The sequence below is a fragment of the Mixophyes fleayi genome, chromosome 2, assembly GCF_038048845.1.
Source record: "Mixophyes fleayi isolate aMixFle1 chromosome 2, aMixFle1.hap1, whole genome shotgun sequence".
In the NCBI taxonomy this organism is placed as follows: domain Eukaryota; kingdom Metazoa; phylum Chordata; class Amphibia; order Anura; family Limnodynastidae; genus Mixophyes; species Mixophyes fleayi.
In genome coordinates, this window is record NC_134403.1 from 243,319,360 (window position 1) to 243,332,823 (window position 13,464).

General features: G+C 44.4%; 1 pseudogene; it reads left to right on the forward strand.

Annotated features, from left to right (window-relative positions):
- Positions 1-1,704: 1,704 nt before the first annotated feature.
- On the forward strand, positions 1,705-1,823 carry LOC142141969 (5S ribosomal RNA; annotated as a pseudogene).
- Positions 1,824-13,464: the final 11,641 nt, after the last annotated feature.

Consider the following 13,464-nt stretch of genomic DNA (forward strand, 5'->3'; position numbering starts at 1 on the left):
AGTTAAATTGCGTTCAATGCAAGATTAGAGAAATGTTATATCCTGATGGTAAACATTCAATAGAAAATCTCAGACGTAGTGGTGCCACTAGCAGCAATGTAAAAAGGGGTTAACATCTCCAGACTTATTCACGTGCAGGCTGCATGAATCAGTCTGGATCGGTTAAATGGGCATGAGGCTGGCTTACCTCCTGCCAAGCTAGTATCCAAAATTATATTTAAAGACCCTGTTGACACTGAAATGTATTATTCCATCTGTACTTTCTGGATATCACTAGTACCTCAAACTAGTGAGTGTGTAACTGTCCTTTTTAGGACTTCCTGAGCTAATAAACATCACTGCTTAAGGAACCTGCTTTGATGCCTACTTACCTGCTGTAATTCCAGTGACCTACATATTAGATCCAATCTAATCTGTTATCTGGCTGTTCTGAGGTTGGGACACAGCATTCCAGTACTAATGTTCTGCACACTACCTTGCAGCTCTGGCCAGTCTGATAGGCCAGGGTGAACCATCCACAGCCACCCTGATCTAAAGGAAGAGGTCAGGGGTACCAGCCCAGGTGCCCATTGAGGGGGTACACCGGCAGCAAGTTTACCCAAAGGAAGCGGTTTTAGATGCCAGTGTAGGAAGAGCCTATGCCATCACTAGGCTCCTACTGTGACAGGAGGGGCGCATTTGGAATAAAGAAAGGGGTCGGTGGCAGGCAAGCCCAGCCGGTCCCCAGCTGGTATTGGGGGTCCAACCTGTCAGATGGATCCAAGAAAATGCTAATAATATTAAAAAATATGTAGAACCTGTTGTTCATGTGCAACTTCCTATATAACGAAAAGGGATAGTATATCAACATAATAAAACAGGCATTGAATGTATCAATGATAAGCCCCATAATATAAAATTATATTAAAAGTAATTATATAATTTGTTGAGTGGTACGGCAATTGACACATTTGCCACAGTGATAAAATCCTGATTTCTGTTGGATCTGGGTCAACCAGTTGGTGTGTATGGTACTATCTTTAATATGATTTTTAACCAGAACTTTCTTCAAGTCTGGGGCTTTCCTGAAGACAATTTTAGGTTTGGCATGAATTAGAGGGCCTAAAGTTTCATCCTTTTGTAGTGTGATGATCATATTGTTTCTCCTGAAAATAAGATTTCAATTCAGTCCCCTGAGTGATATAATCCTGTATGTTAGTGCAATTACGTCTAATCCTTGTAAATTGGCTGAATGGTATACTCTTAAGCCACTGCGGATGGTGCTGACTGGTCGAAAGAATGTAACTATTGACATCTACTTGTTTCCTATAAGTTTTGGTTGCCAAGCAATTGTTTTGTATAAAAAAGTCAAGAAATTCTACAGATGATTGGCTGTGATTGGCAATAAATTGAAGACCGTATTGATTATCATTGATATGACTCAGAAATTGTAAAAGGGTGGATTCAGGACCATCCCATATGATAAAAACAATATATGAGAGATAAATTTGGAATTAAATACAAAAAGGATAAACCTTCTAAAATAGTGCAGACTAAACACCAGATTCCCTCTAGATCTGATCATACTGTCAATCATATTCATAAAAACCTACAAAAAACATCATGATGTCATATCATTAGGATACTGTGAATCATTGGTTATCAGTTGATGACTATCCAGTGCCTATGTCACCTTTGTCCCTTTGGGTATTGTGTCTCCATGTAGACTACGGTCATACCACCCTGGAAATGCCCAATCCCCACCGAACTTGGAAGCCAAGCAGAGTGGAGCTGGTCTAGTACCGGGATGGGGGACCTCCCGGGAACATCTGGTACATTAGAGTACATGTAGTAGAAACATCCCAATACGGTGATATTGAGTGTAAAGGCATGTCATCTCCTATGTACCAATACACAATATGTACCTATATTTGTATCATGGTTTTACAATTGAATAATAATTGATGACATATATACATCTTCTCTAAGAATAATTGCAAATTATAACTTTATTGCTGTATTTGGTTGCTGACATTCCATCATATATGCATTCCAACAGAGGTATATGTCAGCCACATAATATTCTTTTGTATAGTTTTAATATTGGTTTAATTAGACATACCTTCCATTTTAATTATCTGTATACACCTACAATATTTATTGATATACTCAGAGGTAATATTATTTCCTCACCTGTAAGAATGTATATTTTTATTAAGATTATTAGTGCTGTTATCTTTGTATGTATTCTGCAAGTTTTATGTACATGCTCACCTGTAACATTGCAGTATGTTCACTATGTAATATTGCAGCATGCTCGTTTAAACATACAAGCATTTTCTGGTAATGTTAACATTATGGTCGATTAACAGCTGACCAATTCCAAAGTATCCATTTACTCAATCATTGGCCACACTATATAAATGACTACACTAATCTCCACCCATTATCTACATTCCCTGAAGAAATCTGCAGAGCAGATGAAACGCGTTGGATACATCCACATCCGCTAGACACAACAGGATATCCGGATTTTGCGTTCCACGCTGGAACGCACTCCGTTTTTCCCGCTGTCTGTTTTATTACTCACATGGTTTGTGAGCTCCACTGGTATAATTACCGTTTGGATATCATCTGGACCGCGGTCCCCGGATCCCCAAGTCTCTGGTCAGGTACCCTGCCACGTATATCCTGTGATCCGGAATTGTGAGTACCGGCTCTCTGCTCAGTGCTCCCCAAAGGTTTTTTTCATCTATTGGATTTATCTTATTGTGACATTTTGGATAGGAAGTTGATTTTTACTTCATTAGGATTCCCTGTGAAAGGGTTCATGCTGGAACACTCTTGGACTTAACGATTGACTTTTTATTGGTATTTTTTTATATATTTCTCACTGTTTTTATCTAATTCTGATTGGCAACATGATGCTACAGAGCTATGTCATTTAGTTTACTATGTTATGACCAATCGCTGATTAAACCCTTGGTCATTACCTTCCATACTGTTCATCATTTTTTATTTTTTATTTTTCCAATGGTACTGTCTCATATTCAAAACAGCCTCCTTATATCAGTCACTCATTTATGAGTTATATATTTGACCACTGTTATTTGCATTGTACCCTGATGTATTTTCACCAATAGCATGAGTTATATGCACCTACATCTATCACCCAATAACATTTGATCAGTGTATATCCGCAGTTTTGGCAATTGAGCGCAGTACATTGTGTGTATAGTTTAGTTACCTTGCCCAATGATGGGAAGGCATCCCATCGGTGCAAATCATTGGTACTCAAAGACAATTAAGGGATTGTTTATGTTTGTATATCCTGACTTTAACTAAACATGTCCTCCATGTATAGTAGGTTCCTAAAACTGAGAGCTGCCTCAAGCTGAATTGTCCTAACTATACCTTCACGTAAGGAAAAACAAGCACTAGAAGCTATCTGTAGCCCTGCAGTAGAGCTCTGTGGAAGTGCTAGAGCTGGATCAGAACAGGTTTTTAAACAATAAGTTGTCCAAAGTGGACTTTTTAACCATTTATACTGACAGTTTATGTCTTATTCACTGAGCTTAACCATGCATGCTCTGAGTAACTGGGATATAGCCCAGGGTGGGCATTATTATTATTATTATTGTTTATTTGTAAGGCGTCAGAAGGTTTCCGCAGCGCTGTACACAGTACGAACAGTAGACTATACAGGGTAAAACAGTACAGAACAATAAACACAAAGTACCAGTACTTCAGAAACTCCGGGCAGGCAAATACAGTAGAGACGGAGCGGAAGAACAGGTATGGAGACAGGAGGGAAGAGGGGCCCTGCTCATACGAGCTTACATCCTAAGGGAGGGTAAAAAAATCCGTCACAGAAGGGAGCCAGTGACGCAAATGGGAGAAAAAAAAGGGGCCAGGGGAGAAACAGAAGAGATGAGAGGTTAAGTGGATGGTTGGTAGGCCTTAAGGAACAGGTGAGTTTTAAGTGCCCGCTTGAAGGAGCACACATTGGATGAGAGACGGATGGAGCGAGGGAGATCTTTCCAGTGAAGGGGGCAGCACGGGAGAAGTCTTGGATTCTAGAGTGGGAAGAGGTGATCAGAGTGGAGAGGCGTTGATCATTGGCCGAGAGCAGGGAGCGGGCAGGAGTGTGAATGGAGAGGAGGTTAGAGATATAAGGGGCAGTAGACTGGGAGAGAGCCTTGTAAGTGGTGGTAAGGAGATTGAAAAGGATTCTGTAGGGGAAGGGGAGCCAGTGTAAGGGGAGGCAGAGGAGAAGCGGCGTGAGAGGAAGATGAGTCTCGCAGCCGCATTGAGTATAGAGCGGAGGGGGGCGAGGTGGGAGCAGGGGAGGCCAGTAAGGAGGAGGTTGCAGTAGTCGAGGCGGGAGATGATGAGAGCATGGATGATAGTTTTGGTGGCATCTTGAGAGAGGAAGGGACGGATGCGGGCAATGTTACGGAGTTGGAAGCGACAGGCTTGGGCAAGGGATTGAATGTGGGGAGCAAAAGAGAGAGCGGAGTCAAGAGTGATTCCTAGGCAGCGGAGTTGGGTAACAGAGGAGATAGTGGAGTTGTTAACAACGATAGAGAGGTCATGGTGGGAAGGGAGTCTGGGTGGGGGAAAGACAATAAGTTCAGTTTTGGAGATGTTAAGTTTAAGAAAGCGTGAGGACATCCAGGAGGAGATGGCTGAGAGGCAGTCAGTTACACGAGAGAGGAGGAAAGATCAGGAGAAGAGATGTATAGTTGAATGTCATCAGCATATAGGTGATACTGAAGACCGAACGAGGAGATGAGAGCCCCAAGGGAGGAAGTGTAGAGCGAAAAGATTAAAGGGCCAAGAATAGAGCCCTGAGGGACTCCAGCAGGGAGAGGGGAGGGGGTGGAGGAAGAACCAGACGTGGATACAGAGAAGGAGCGGTTAGCAAGGTATGAGGTGAACCAGGCATGGACAGAGCCAGAGAGGCTGAGAGAGATTAGAGTTTGCAGCAGGAGGGGGTGGTCCACGGTGTCAAAGGCCGCGGAGAAATCGAGGAGGATGAGTATGGAGTAGTGACCCTTGGATTTGGCTGATAGGAGATCATTAGTAACTTTAGCCAGACCTGTCTCGGTGGAGTGGAGGGGGCGGTAGCCGGATTGGAGAGGGTGAAGGAGGGAGTTGTCAGAGAGGTGTCTGGTGAGGTGGCTGCAGACAATCCGCTCGAGTAATTTGGAAGCATATGGGAGAAGAGAGATAGGACGGTAGTTAGCAAGAGAGGAGGGGTCAAGATTGGCTTTCTTGAGGATAGGGGAGATAAGAGCGTGTTTGAATGAGGATGGGACAACGCCAGAGGAAAGTGATAGGTTGAAGAGGTGTGCGAGGTAAGAGCAGGCATTAGGAGAGAGAGAGCGAAGGAGGTGGGAGGGGATGGGATTGAGAGGACAGGTAGAGGGTGGAGAGGAAAGAATAAGGAAGCGAACTTCTTCACCTGATGTGGGGATGAAGGAGCACCACAGCTGGTTGAGGGAGGTGAAGCGGTGAGGGTGGCGGGAGAGGGGTGGAAGGAGGAGATGTTTCATCTGATGGCTTCAATTTTGGAAGAGAAAAAGGAGGCGAAGTCAGAAGCAGAGAGGGAAGGCGGGACAGTGGGAGGGGGGGAGAGGAGGGAGTTGAATGTGGCAAAGAGGCAGCGGGGATTGGAGGACTGAGAAGAGATAAGGGACTTAAAGAAGGATTGTTTAGCGAGGGACAGGGCAGAGTAGAAAGAGGAGAGGATGAATTTGAAGTGAAGGAAGTCAGCCAGGGAACGAGATTTCCTCCAGAGGCGTTTGGCTGTGCAAGAGCACTTTTGAAGAGAGCGGGTGAGTTTGGAGTGCCAGGGTTGGGGAATAAGGCGACGACGGCGGATAGAAGAGGCCGGAGCAACGGTGTCCAGGGCAGTAGTGATGGATTGGTTGTAGAGAGAGGATGCCTGATCAGGGCAGGCCAGAGAGGGAAGGGGTGATATGAGAGTTTCAAGAGAGGAGGAGAAGGAGATGGGGTCAATGGCGTCAAGGTTGCGCCTGGTGAGGGTGGCTTTAGGCGAGGTGGGAGCAGGGGAGGAGGACAGAGTGAAAGAGAGGAGATGGTGGTCGGAGAGTGGGAAGGGAGAGTTGGAGAAGTCAGAGAGATCACAGAGGTGAGAGAAGACAAGGTCGAGGGAGTGACCAAGACAGTGGGTAGGGGAGGAGGTCCACTGAGTGAGGCCAAGGGAGGAGGAAAGAGTGAGAAGTTTGATGGTGGCAGGGTCAGAACAGTTGTCAATAGGGATGTTAAAGTCACCCAGTATAATGGAGGGCAGGTCAGAGAAAAGATAGTGGGGGAGCCAGGCGACGAATTTGTCAAGAAAAAGAGAGGTAGGGCCAGGGGGACGGTAGATGACGGAGACACGGAGGTGGATGGGGGAGAAGAGCCGAATGGAATGGACTTCAAAGGAGGAGAAGGAGAGGGAAGGTAAAGTGGGTATGACCCGAAAAGTGCAGTTAGGGGATAGGAGGTGGCCCACTCCCCCTCCTGGACACTCGTCTGGTCTGGTGGAGTGGGTGAAAGAGAGGCCCCCATAGGAGAGAGCGGCAGGGGAGGTAGTATCAGAAGAAGTGAACCAGGTTTCAGTTATGGCAAGAAGATTAAGAGAGTTAGAGATGAAGAGGTCGTGAATGGAGGACAGTTTGTTACGGACAGACCTGGAGTTCCAGAGGGCACACGAAAAAGGGAGGGATGGAGAAGGGGAGATATGGATGAGATTGTCAGGGTTGATGGAGCGAGGGGGGGTGAGACATGGAACAGAGAGATTTGGGCCCTTGACGGGGGATGTGGGAGAGGATGGTATAGGAAAGGAGCGAGGCGGCATGATGAGAGACAGGGGAATAAGAGAACGACCAGAGGAAGCAGGGGAGGTGTGAGGGAGAAGCACAGAAGGGAGGGCAGCAATAGGGAGTCTGAAGTGGAACAGAGCAAATTAGAAGTAAGTTCTATATGGACCAACGAACAGAGTAGAGGGCTATAAAACCGCGTAGAACAGAAAGGCAGTGGCAGAGACAATATGGAGTGCAGTTGACATTCAAATAAAATTGAAGTAAAATGAAATACAATAAGATAAAATACAATAGAATAAGCTATTAAGAGTTCTGGCGAGACGTGAGATCCGGAGAGACACAGAGAAAATATAGGTCCCGTGTCCAGGTGACCAAAGGTCAGAGAGGCCAGAGGTGAGGAAGGTCCAGGGAAGAGGAGAGCCAAGAGTTCAGGAGGACCAGAGTCCAGGAGGGCCAGAAGGGCTAGGTGGGTCCAGGTTTTAGGAAGGCCAAAAGGACTAGGTGGTCCAGAGTTCGGGAGGGCCAAAAGGAGCAGGCAGGTCCAGAGTTCAGGAGGGCCAAAAGGACAAAGGCGGGTCAAGAGTTCCGAAAGGCCAGACGGACTAGGTGGGTCCAGAGTTCAGGTGGTCCAGAGTGCAGGTGGGCCAAAAGGACAAGGTGGGTCCAGAGAACAGGTGGGCCAGAAGGATAAGGTGGGTCCAGAGTACAGGTGGGCCGATTGGACTAGGTAGGGGCCTTAGGTTTGGGAAAGGTAGTGGCAGCGGTAGTGTCTGTGAGTGGACCAAGGTCGGGCGGAGAGGGGGTTGTGCACAGAGGAAACCAGGGAGGCAGAGAGGCTGTGAGAGATCTAATGGTGGGGCAATGAGCAGAGGAGACCCAGCGGGAGGAAGGCTCAGAGGTGACCAGGGAGGCTAACTAACTACCGACTAACCAGCGGAGAGAAGGCAGCATGATGGCATCCAATCTGCAGCTTGGAGATGGCCTCAGGACAGGAGCGGAGCAGCAAGGAGAGCGGCTTCCATGGGGCAGCAGGAGACAGCAGGAGATGGCTTCTGGAGCAGGACGACACGTGCGGTGAGCGATGGCAGTATGGAGGCTGGAGACAGCATGGAGACTAGAGACGGCGTCGGGGCTGTAGCAGCAGCAGACAGCAAACCGGAGCAGTGGGACTGTGAGACAGCAGACGGAGGAGGAAAAGCAGGACCACAGGCAGACCGGAGAGGAGACCAGACATGGCAGCGACAACATCAACGTCAGGACCTGAGCCGGAGCAGCACGTGGGAGCAGCAGCGTGTATGATGTCATCAACAGGCAGAGAAAGGAGCATCAGGGTCTGAAGAGCCAGAACGGAAGCGGCACGACAGCAGGCGATCCAGATAAGATTCCCCTGGATCTGGCCACATGTAGAGGTAGTAGAAGTAGAAGTCTCGGTAGAAGTAGTAGTCCGGGTGGTTCATTGGGTTAGCAGCGGAAGGTAGGGCCCAAGCCACGGGATAGAGTGGAGGTGGCGGCCGGGGAGCGTGCACCCGAGAGTAAGGTAGCCAACATAATGGGCAAGTAGCAGCAGGCAGCAGCGGGCACTAGGAAGGCATCTCCGGTGAAGTGAAAATGCGGGCCCAGAGAAGGATTCAGCTGGGCTCCAGCAGAGAGCAGGCAGGACACGTCTGTCTTATATAATTACACTGTTGTTTCGATTCAGCTGTAGTGAATAACCACACAACATTTTTTTCCTGATAAAAAATAAATACATTGCTATATTTTCACCTATTCTTCAATACTGAATTCTGTCACCAATGTAAAAACTAAATAAAGGTTGACCATCCAAATCTCAAGACAAGGGTAGGACCTCTGTCTGTGTGATCACAAAGGAGTGTGTGTGTGTTTTACTCTGTGGTAGTATAGTCTCTTCTGTATTTGGCTTCTCTGCTTTACAAGAATGTTCCAATATGCTTCATACACCAGCAGGACTGCCATCAGAAATCGTGGGGCCCAGTACAAATGAAACAGGCAGGGCCCCCTCGATGAACGCCCCCACCCCACTTGGTGAATGCCCCCCAACCCCCAAAAAAAAACCAAAAAAAAAAACTTCATTCATGACATTAAGGGAGAAAATAACTATTATCCCTCAAGAAATACAGCTTAACCCATTATCATACTTGGAAGCCTAATCTCCTACAAAATTCAGACTAAAAAAAAAATGTGATAATAAAATCTTTAAATTATACTTACCCAGATGTTGCAGCTGCTGCTCCTTGCTACTTATTCTTACAGCGGCGGCGGGAACATCAGTGTGATGTCAGGTCACACCACACCATCACTCAGGGGCGGATTGGGAACTTAGAGTGGCCCTGCAAAAAATTCTGGAAGTGGTCTCAAATGGGCGGGAACCATTAGTGGGCTGGTCCAACACAAAAGTAGGCGGGATTAACTCGATTATCCATAACCACATCAGTTATCAGTGGCAGGTGAGGCTAACGGAACACACAGTGGTAGACGGAGTCACAGTAAGCAGACACAAAGAAAGGTTATAAAGTATTGTGCTACACCCCAAGTTAATTAATTAATGTAGAACTGAAAACTACCATGTAAGAGGAGTGTGACTATATTGTGTAAACAAAAAGACATTTGACACACCGCACAGACAGGCCATGCCAGCCTCCTATCTATAAGAAAGTCATTCATTCAGAGGTCCCTCTCTCCTTCCTATACCATCAAGCATTGAATTCTGACTAAATTGCTCCTCACATGTGCGAGTATGTGGTAGGTATTGTAATCTACACAGGGACTGATATGCATGAATAAAATGCTGGTGTTCCATACAGATGTACAACATGTTCATAATATTTAAACCATATATTGTAAGCTTGCGAGCAGGGCCTTCCACATATTGTAAACTTGCAAGCAGGGCCTTCTCACCTCTTTGTCTGTTTTACCCAGTTTGTTTATTACTGTGTTTGCCCCCAATTGTAAAGCGCTATGGAATATGTTGGCGCTATATAAATAAATGATGATGATGATAAAGAGTTAAAATAAAAAGTAAATGCTCTGCAGAAAGGAACTGTGAGTTTCCAAATTTGCAGGATAATCCATTCAATACCTAATGAATTTACTTACAGTACCTGCTTAAAAGTGACCAGGTAGAGAAATAAAAGAAAGATGCCAGTGCTGGAATATTGCAAGGACAGCAGCGCTGTGAGATGTGAGAGTACCACTGTTCTGCAGTAGAATCAGATCATAAACGTGTAACATGGTCTCATAACAAGAATTAAATCCTTAAATACTACCAAATGATGAGGATGAAATAAAATTTTGGATGTTATAAGACATAGAAAGATGACGCAGTAGGCTGGCAAGCAGATTTACTCCACAAGGAAATTCTGTTGCCAATGATGATCTGATATTAGCTCAGTACTCTCTCAGAGTGTTCAGTTCAGGTCACTTACCCATAGGAGTGCGCAGAACACTTCATTAGGGTGTGCACCCAGGGACACCGAGTGAGGGATACTCTGTGCCGCAGCTTGCTGCCGGAAGGGTGTGTACAGCAACGTCTAGGGGGAGGGTGCCTAATAGTGCCCCCAGTTCATATAACGCCAAACAATAGTGCCTCCAGTTCATATAACACCAAACAATAGTGCCTTCAGTTCATATAACACAAAACAATACTGCCCCCAAATCAATCACATTACATCATACAAGTGCCCCCGGAACATATTATGCCAAACAATACTGCCCCCAAGATGATAATATACCACACAGTAGTGCCCCCAGATAATATTATGCCACAGTAGTGCCCCCAGATGATAATATGCCACACAGTAGTGCCCCCAGATGATAATATGCCACACAGTAGTGCCCCAGATGATAATATGCCACACAGTAGTGCCCCCAGATATTATGCCACACAGTAGTGCCCCAATTCAAATTGTGACACACACACTACAAACACTAAAAACTGCTCTGTAGTCCTATATGTGAGTCAACTCACCTCTCACGCTGATGTTGTCCGTTCCTCATTGGGTAATAGAAGAGCTGTGAGCAGCCTATCTGAGCTCCAGGATGTTGAGCTACCTGGGATCTCTCTCCCTCCTGCTTGTGCTGCAGCCCACCCTCAGTGAAAAGCAGCCTGGTGATTTACTTCCAGGACTGCTTCACTGTCGGCCGTTGGGGCGCCCCCTTGTGGTCTGAGTAAAAACAACATGCATAAAAAAAACAATAAAAAAACGAATGAATGAAAATATAAGAGAGCCGCTGGGCCCCCTGGTGACCCGGGGCCCGGTACAAGAGTACTCCCCGTACCTCCCTGATGGCGGCCCTGTACACCAGCTAAAACTACAATGAGTATTGAGGCAAGGTGGGCACAGCCACTCTTAGCTGTTTTTCATGCTTTGCCATGGTATGAGGGAATCCTTCACATTTTTGCAGTATTTGGTCAATATCTCTTGGGTGCAGACTACACCTGAAATGGGGACGATACAGCTGTGTTTGAAAATGAGAAAGGTAAGTAAGCAGGAAGAGATTTTAATAACTAGAAGTAAAAATAAAGATGAGAAAATATTCAAGATAGTGTAGATAGGGAATAGAGAATGTGGGAAGAATTGGAGGTGTGGGTTGTGAAACTAATAAGGAAATGCATAGAATTAAAGGTAGCAGATAAATTATAAAATGACTTTACATCTAACACACACTGACATTTTTAACACTTTCAGTGACATTTCACCAGAAAACATCATCACTGTATCTCTTCTGTGCAATAGCGGTTGCAGAATAACTGCCATGTTTTACCACTAGGTAGTCCTCAACACCACTACTGGCAATCAGCAGCAGGTCTTTTGAAATTGCTTCAAAGGAGTTCTTGCTGCTTTTCCATGACAAATTTGCAGTTATGGAGGCCACACCATTATTTGCTTTTTCACATTGTGATAGCTTTTGTCACAGATATTATTTATATTTTGCTCAGTTTTTCTATTGTATTTTTTTGGTCATGAGAGATGTAGTTTTGTTTTGGTACCATAGTTGCGTAAATATCTTTATCTTTTCAACTTCTGGGGATTTGAAGGGGAGAAATAAGGTTATTCTACAAATGCTAATCTGGATTTTATTTAAGGTTTGCTTTTGGGTCAAAATAAAAAAAGATTTTGTTTGGGGTTTTTTCTATAGCCTTTGTAGATACAATGTTGCACGTTGGAAGATGTAAATGCCGCACATACTCTACCACAGAGCACTGTGTCAGGGATGATCTGGGGTTTACTAGACCCAGATCATCTCTCTCATGCGGGAAACACTGTTGGTGACATATTAGTGTTTGCTTATGTCGCCACCATTATCACTCATTCCCCAGGATTAACAGAAATTTATTTTTTTTGCTTTGTTTTTACTGGACCAGCAACACTAGCACATTGTGCCTTCCAACCCATGACACCTGCAGCATCAATCAATACAATACTTGCTTTCTGCACAATATATATTTTACCATTTCTTAGTTTGATACATAGGCAATGCTTTCCTTTTTAACAAAGCTGCAGTAAAATAATTTTTACATTGACCAATGTATTTTACCTTTCTGGTCCATATTTAACATTTTAAATTTAAATGTATGATAAACCAGTATTTTCTATACTAATAATATCATAACTTTACACAATGCAAAAAAATCTATTCAAAGGGATAGAAACAGAGGCTGATTTTGTGCTATAAGAATAACTTTACACGTCTATGTAAGATATACTTATTTATGTTATTTTGCAACTCAAACCCATATTTAATAACATTTATTGACCTGTAATGTTTTTACTTGCTGTCATAAATAAAAAGGGTTTTTTTAAAAAAAAAAAAAAAAAAAAAGAATAACTTTACACTTAAGGTGTAAAAATAAGTATTTTCACAGGAATATAGCATGAACAAATCTTGAAAAAAAGGTTGTACCAGACAGGCCAGCAGCCTGAGGCACAGTAAAATCAATCTATATGCTTGTGGAGCAGATAGGCTAGAGGCCTGAGGGGGGAAGCAGTACCAGGCACGAGGTTTGAGGTAGCAAAGTCAAGCTATAAGCCTGGGGGTAAAGTGGCATTAGGCAGGTAACTGTAGGTAGTAACCAGTCTGTCCTCCATTGTAGGTGTTACTCTGTATTGTAAGGTATAGAAGTCCTGTGAACATTTGTATGGTGGTCACCCTAGGAATTTGCACGGATATACCCAGCATTGTATTGTAAGTAACTGTGTATCTCTTTTAGTATCTTCCTCTGCAGGATCCAGAAGTCAGCCCACCATTAAAGGTAGGCTTTTGGTATCTGGTAACATTGTGATCTGTGCTTGGAACTGTGGGGTGAGTTAGAGCAGTACATCCAGTTTTAGTAGCAGCATAAGAGATGTGCAGCGGCAATTACATACATATTACACTGTTGGTGGGATTAAGGATAATCTCTCTCTCTCTCTCTCTCTCTCTCTCTCTCTCTCTTTATATATATATATATATATATATATATATATATATATATATATATATATATAATTATACAAAAGATGGCAGGATTTACAGTAAACCATGCTGAAGCATAAAGTGGGAGTGTACAAAACCAAATACATTACATTTTCGCAAATGTGTTCTGGGCCCAGGTTCAGATACAGTCATGTTGTCTGTTGTCAGGAAGAGAGAA